The sequence below is a fragment of the Cryptomeria japonica genome, chromosome 7 (assembly GCF_030272615.1).
Source record: "Cryptomeria japonica chromosome 7, Sugi_1.0, whole genome shotgun sequence".
Classification (NCBI taxonomy): Eukaryota; Viridiplantae; Streptophyta; class Pinopsida; order Cupressales; family Cupressaceae; genus Cryptomeria; species Cryptomeria japonica.
In genome coordinates this window covers 770,626,430-770,633,678 of record NC_081411.1, presented here as the reverse complement: position 1 = coordinate 770,633,678, position 7,249 = coordinate 770,626,430, and positions in this window count along the sequence as shown.

The following is a 7,249-nucleotide window of genomic DNA, read 5'->3' as shown; positions in this document are numbered from 1 at the left end:
ACATGTAAAGCATATCAAAACTATGTACCGGTAAACCAAAAATAATGCAGCAAATAAGAATAACAACCACAACATAAGAGACACACCAGAAGACAATATTTTTAATGAGGAAACCCGATGTGGGAAAAACATCGGTGGGATTTGTGACCCATAATATTCGCTTATTGACCAATAAGGGAATATTAATGTTTACAATAGGGGCCTGCACATGCAGGAAGGCCAAGTGCCTAAAGCTCATTGCTTAGTTACAAAAAAGTCACACTGACTTACAAAAATGGATTATGCAAATCCAATGTCTTGTACTACTTCAGATCAGCATCTACTATGTCGAATTCAGTACCGATTTAAGCTCTGCAATATACATAAACCTTTATCCCAATAATTCGCACATTAGGTATGCTATCATCTTTCCATACTTCGCATCATAAATGATCTATAGTGATCTCATACTTATATGAGTCATATTACAATCCACCAAGTTGGCTTACGAAAGATATTACAATTAATTATAAAATATAAATACACAAAATTCCTATCAACTAGGGTGCTGGTAATCTTCCTTTTTGGTGCCAGTGATCTGTATGCCAGTGAAGAGTCTACTGGTGTCGATGCTTGTGTCTTCCTATCGGTATCACATGATTATAAGGTTGCCATCAATGAAAATAACTTCAATCACCTACAATTTTTCATTGGAGTGTGCATTTCCCAACAATAGGATGATCAAGGAGAATGCAGAATGTGACTTATGTACCTACATGCAAAAACAACTCATGGAGAACCTCAAGTCGATCAAGGTGGACAAAACACTAAGGTTTAAGTTTGGTCAACTACTTGTCAATTTATTTTTCTATTTTCAAGGATACTTTCCAGGAGTTGGTGATGTTCAATGGTCGAGTGACCTATTGGTTTCCAGACAAATAAAGGAGAGTCTGCAAGTAGTGGGATCTACATATCTTTAGACTTTGAATAAGTATTTTGATGAGTTCAGATTAAAGATGAACCAATGAATGAGAATATATGGTGATATAATTAAAAAATATGAAGATGATATATGTTTCATAATCAAAACAGATCATTGCATAATGCAAGAGGTTGAGCACAGAGAAGATGAAGTTGAACCTATGGGCTATGAAGTGGTAAATGATATACTATCAGGGTATGCCTCTACCCTACTTGCTTCACCACTGGATCCAAAGAAGAAGAGGATCGATACTTACTACAAGAGGATCAAACCTATTGAGGTACTAAAGAAGAAAAAGAGTAAAGCAGTGCCATCAACATTGAAACTGGTTACATCTACTACCAATCTGAAAGTGACCAAGAGGTCACCAGCCAAAAAGAAACTGAAGGCTATTCCACCAAAAGGTATTCGAAAGGAAGAGAAAAACCGGGAATAACTCACTGAATTTTAGAAGACACTGAACCGAAGGTAGAAATGAAGAAGACAAGGCAATCAAGCAAGAAGACAAAGTCAACCAGTAATGTACCCACAACCTCTGCACTGGTAAATATAGCTATTTCCTCTTACAAGCCTATGACACATTATCAAAGGATGATAAATAATATTAGAAGGAAAGTTCTTGATTATTTAAAAGAATATTTTAATGATTTCATTGATAGTGAAAAGGGATGTTGAACAAGAACTTATTAAATATTTATGTAATAATGATCAGTCACCTACTGATATTAAATTAGTTACTTCTAAATCTTTGTATGATTATTTATCTTTGTATGATTCTTTGGACAATAAATGGCGCATTGCCATTGAAAAGGAACAAGAAATCAGGGAGAAAATTTTTGCTTAATATTTTACAGATGCCTCAAATTTTAAATTGTTTGATATTATTGATAAGTACAAAGGCATCTTCTTCATGTGAAGAAGAATACTTCATCTACTTGGAGGAAAAACCTCTGAAGTGGAAAAGGACACCCATCTGCAGGTTAAAGCAGCTGTCAAAATGTAAAATGTATCTAAAGCTAATCGACAAGCTGAGCAAGAGCCTAACCTATCCACAGCCAAACCAGATGAAATCTTTGACAGTCTGGGTGAAAGAATAGTAGAACAAAATGACCTCATTGATGTTGATGCATTAGATGTTGAAGACACCACTCCAGAGAAGGAGAAAGCTTAAAAGGAGAGAGTGGAGAAAGCAAAATATGAGAAAGCAGAAAAAGAGAAACTAGAAAGAGAAAAAGAAGAGAAAGAGAAACAAGTAAAAGAGAAAGTGGAGAAAGAAAAACAAGAGAAAGAGAAAGTGGAGAAAGAAAGACAAGAGAAAGAGGAGAAGAAGAAGGAAGAGGAGAAGGAGGAAGAAGAGAACAAAAAGAAAGAAGAGAAAAAGAGGGAAGAAGAGCACAAGAAAGAAGAAGAGAAGAAGAGAGTGGAAGAGGAGAAAGAGAAGGATGCCAAGGTAGCCCAAGAAAAAGAAGAAGAGGAGAAGAGAAGACAAGAGGAGATCAAGGAAATGGAAGGAGGATAGACTCCTAAGGCAACCAGAGATCAAGCCAAGCAGGTTGATCTCACCGGTCCCATCGATTTGACTCTTGCTTGTTTGACTCAATCAGTTGATGAAAGTGAGCTACTAAGGAGCATTCAACTAGCGTAGATTAGATTGGAAGAACTAAAGAAAAAGAAAGAATAGGATGTCATTCAGTTTGTTGTTGACACTCTTTCCAATCTTATCCCTGGTAATAACCTTCGCAGTACCGATTCCTCACTGGCCAAGCTAAAACTTCTTTGCACAATAGTAGATGATCAAGTGTAATCTTTAGAAGATGTTGCCTAGATTTATGTAGAGAAGAAGCATGAAAAAGATCTGAAAGTTTCATTAGTAAAGAAAATGGATGCAGACAGAGCCAAACTACTTAAGTAGAAGGATGATATAAGCTCAACTATGGGTGAAGGTAACCTACTCTTGAGAAAAATCTGCCAACCTCACCTATTTTGTGAAGATTCTCTGAAATAGAAGAGTCAACTCCAATCAGGGATATAGAAGTATATCGACAACTTCAAATTGCCATATGATCTATTCATAGTGTATGGAAAGACTGTTCACACTCACCAACATCAGGTTGCAAAGTTTGACTCAAAGATCTCCAATCGGACTCAAGATCTGTAGGAGCTCCAGTTGCTTCTATTACCAAAATTCTAGGTTCTTCGGAAGTGCCTCTTGAACTTGGAGGCTATTACTGTAACATAGGAGATGAGAACGATCAATGCAATGGAATAATTAGCCTTCCAGATGAAGACCAAGAATGAAATTGCTTCCTCACTTCTTGATTCATGGTCTTTAGACATGAAGAATTTTTTGACAAACTTTAAATCTCTTTTTGAGAAGTTTTACTCTTTATTGTCATGAACATATACTCTATTTTTATGTTATGCAATATAACTTTCTGAAAAAGGGAATGTTTCACATTACTTTGTCATTGTTGGCAAAGGGGGAGTAGTATAAAATTTTATGGGGGAGTAGTATTGCAAATTTCATGCACATACTTGTAATTTTTGCAAAGGGAGTAGTGTATATGCTTAGGGGGAGTAATTTTGATTATGGCATCTATTTTTATTTTGTAAGCACTTAGATGTCAAAATTTTCCTAAGTGTTGCCATCAATGCCAAAGGGGGAGATTGTTGCTATTTTTGATGATGTTTAGTTGTGATTGTCATTGATGGACACACACTTATTTTATGTATGACTTATTCTCAACCAGTAATATGTGTTGTGTTGTTCACACCAGTACTATATGTCATTAAATGTATAGTCTTTATTTGTAAAAGACTATCGGTGTTTTGCAGAAGATGCTTACCGGTCAAAGCATGACCAAAGACCTCAAGAGGCATGAAGACCTCAAGCGGAATGAGGACCCCTAGCGGCCATTAATCTTTTCGATCAGAACACTATGTTCTAGTTTACCAGTCTTTGTTTATTGGTAATTGATATACTGAGATAAATTGGTATAATTGTAAAGTGTGATGAGTTATCATCCACCAACACTTTGGCCGTGTTTTTGTGTCATGTTACCAAATGTGTCTAGATGCACTATACCTAGGAAATTGTAGTCTAATCTTATTGGATTGACATGAAATCAGATTCCTATATAAGGACATCATGGCTAGGGTTTTAGAGAGTTGTTGTGTGCGAGTTTTCTAGAACAGATTAGGTCTATGCGAAAAGGGTATCTCACTATAGAGATTGTGAGTGCAAAGGTTAGAAGACTGAAGTAATGCTGCAATGCATTAACAAAGAACTATCAAGGACCTAATCAAGCATTTTGTGCTACTTTCTAGATCATTCACTTGTTGATTACTAATCCCTTCGACAAGTCTGAAACCCTTAACTGGGTAGGCTCAGCCAAGCCTATTATAAATCCTCTAAAAAGGTGGTTCACAGGCATGGATCTAAAATCCTTTAACGGGGTAGTCTTTAACAGGACTTGTCTCCTAACAGAGATCTAGATTCCTAATAGGATTTGTTCTAGTGAAGAACATTGTAAGGCCTTAATCGATCTAACCTTAACCGGTCTGATTACTATTTTGGGGATAGTTGACTTGTGATTTTTACTCACCGTGGTTTTTCCCATTTGGTTTTCCACGTCAAAATATCTTGTGTTATAGTGATTGTGCTATTGTGGGTGAATGCTCTATTTTATATTTGGCTTGTTTATGTTTTAACCAGTGTTTTGTCTAAACTACTACATCGGTCTATAGTAAAATTGTTTAAGAATTTGGTTAAATTGCTAGGCATACTAATTCACCCCCCCTCTTAGTATTCATCAAAGATAGAGTACCAAGAGATGGCTATTTCTGATGACTTTCTGGAACAACTGGTTCAATCCACTATAGCCAAGATAAAGGAACTTGTGCCCAAATCTCCCCACCTACTGATTGGTGATGGTTTATATGACAAGGGATGTTGGTTGAGAGATGCCCATATATGCATGGCAAGTCTAGGTTTGTTTAGGGTAGGGTTTGGTTAGTAGAATGCACCTACTCCTATAAATAATATATAGGAACTAGATGTTGGGAAGCTGGCGGTCCCTAAAGTTTTCATGGACATTGATTTGTTGACCTAAATTGCAAAAAGTTATGACCCTATCACTAGGACTATGAGGAATGTAAATGGAGGGCCCTTAATTTAAATTACTGATGGTGAATTCAAAAGGGTATTCTGGCTGAGTGAAGCCTTAAGCTATTTAGAACCCATTGATTTTGAGATGCCCAAGAAGGTTTATGATGCCCAGAAGGATTATCTTAGGAGTGGGTTGTTGATGGGATTTTTTGCAAAGATAGGGGGATTAACATTGGTAGGCCCTAGCATAGTGGAGCCTTTCCCTATGAATTTCTTCACCCTAAGGGATAAGGGTATATATTGCTCCTTATATCAAATTTTTGGAGAACATGCAGAAAACGCCATGCCCACCCATTATATTCTTATGATGGCACAAATTTTGAACCCATCCTTAGTAGTGACATTTGATTTTGCACCATATCTTATAGATGCCATTCATGAGGGTTTAATTGGGATATATAATGCTAAGGTGGATAGACCTTTTGGTTGGTATTCCCTGTTGATGCATATGTTCTTGTTTAAGGGTACAGAATACTTTGCAGAAGATATGGACCTACTAAGGGAAAAGGATGGTGAAGACATGCCTATTCAGTTATGGAGTCCAGATCTGTCTTGGGACAAAGAAAATGCTAGTTACCTAAAGTTTGATAAATACTTCACATCTAAGCTTAGAATCCTCTTATGTCAAGAGAACCCTAGGGTCCAAAAGGTTCTCCTTTAATGAATTAGACCTAAGGAGTTTGCAGAGAGCATCAAGATTGTGCACAATTGGGGTGACATAATCTTATATCTCGTTTCCATTGTTTGTAGAGTATATGGTTTCGGGGGAATGCCATATTTGCTCCCCTATTAGGTCCCTTTGAAGATTGTCATTGCTGAGATTATGAGGTAGATTGGAGGCCTACAAGAAGTAGAGCTAACAAATAAAGGAAGAGGGACAATTTTCCCAATAGTCACCATGGCACATCAGTTTGTAGTCACCAAAGGTAGTTGGCTACATTTTGAGAAGTTCCTTCTGCCATACAGGTTGTCAACGTCAGTTGCTAGGTTTGTTGATCCTTAGGACTTCTTCAATGGCATGTTTAGGAAGAAAGTTAGGTGTGGGGGTAGAGCTTATCAATTTCACTTCCCTGAAGATCTGATAAGAAATGAATTTAATTTAGATGAACAAAAAGTAAAAAAGGAAAAATGGTTGGCGTACAAGAAGACCCTTGATCTTGTCCAATTTTTTGACAAGAATTATGATCCTTTGAAAATCTTTCACCCATTTGAGGAGAAGATCAATTTTTTGATTGGATACTTTGAAGATGCAATGTAGACTCTGAATGAGAAGAAGGATGTTGTAATGAAGGTATATCTTGAGAAAACTAAGCTTGTTTTAACTAAGCCTATTTTTGCTAAGGTTGTTCCCCCTGGTGAATATGTGATGTATAAGAGGTCGGGATATAATGTAGTGATGCTAAGGAAAGATCAGCCTTCTACTTCAAAAGGAAAGAGGCCAATGGAGGATGCTCCTAAGTCACAAGTCTCCCCAAAAAGACAGAGGTTGGAAAAGGAAGCACAGTCAAGTGAATCTCTATATTCTCCTTCTCATTCCCCATTATTTATAGGTAATGAACAAGTAGTTGTTGAGCAGTTACTTCAACTAGGAAGCCTAGGAGAGATTGCATGTACATATGGAGAATTGTCAGAAGGGATACCAGAAGAGCCAACAGGTGCCAAAATGGACCTGACTATTGAAGAATTTGTAGGTAGAGAACTTGATCCTATTATTAAGCAGGCCAGTGATGAATTTTTGGCTGATAACAGTTTTGTAAAGACAGGAGCATTTTTGCAATTTGTTTGGTGAAGGCATATAGGGCAGTTTAAAGAAATATGTGAAAAGGGGAAAGTTGAAAAACCCCATAAGCATACATCTATTGTTGAAGCATAAATAAAGCAGGAAATGTTGAAAGAATTTGAAGCAATTACCCCTGAGAAAGGGAGAAAATTGATTGCAGATGCTGGAGTGCTAATTCTCCCAGAATGGGACATAGCTGATGCAATAGTTTTTGATGTAGTAAGGAAGGAGACCAAGCCTTTAGAGGGAATAAATTATAGTAATGATCATGTAGCCCTTGTTATGTTGTCACAAAAGAGGGAATAAAATAAAAGAAGGAAAGATTCCTTAGAATCTGACT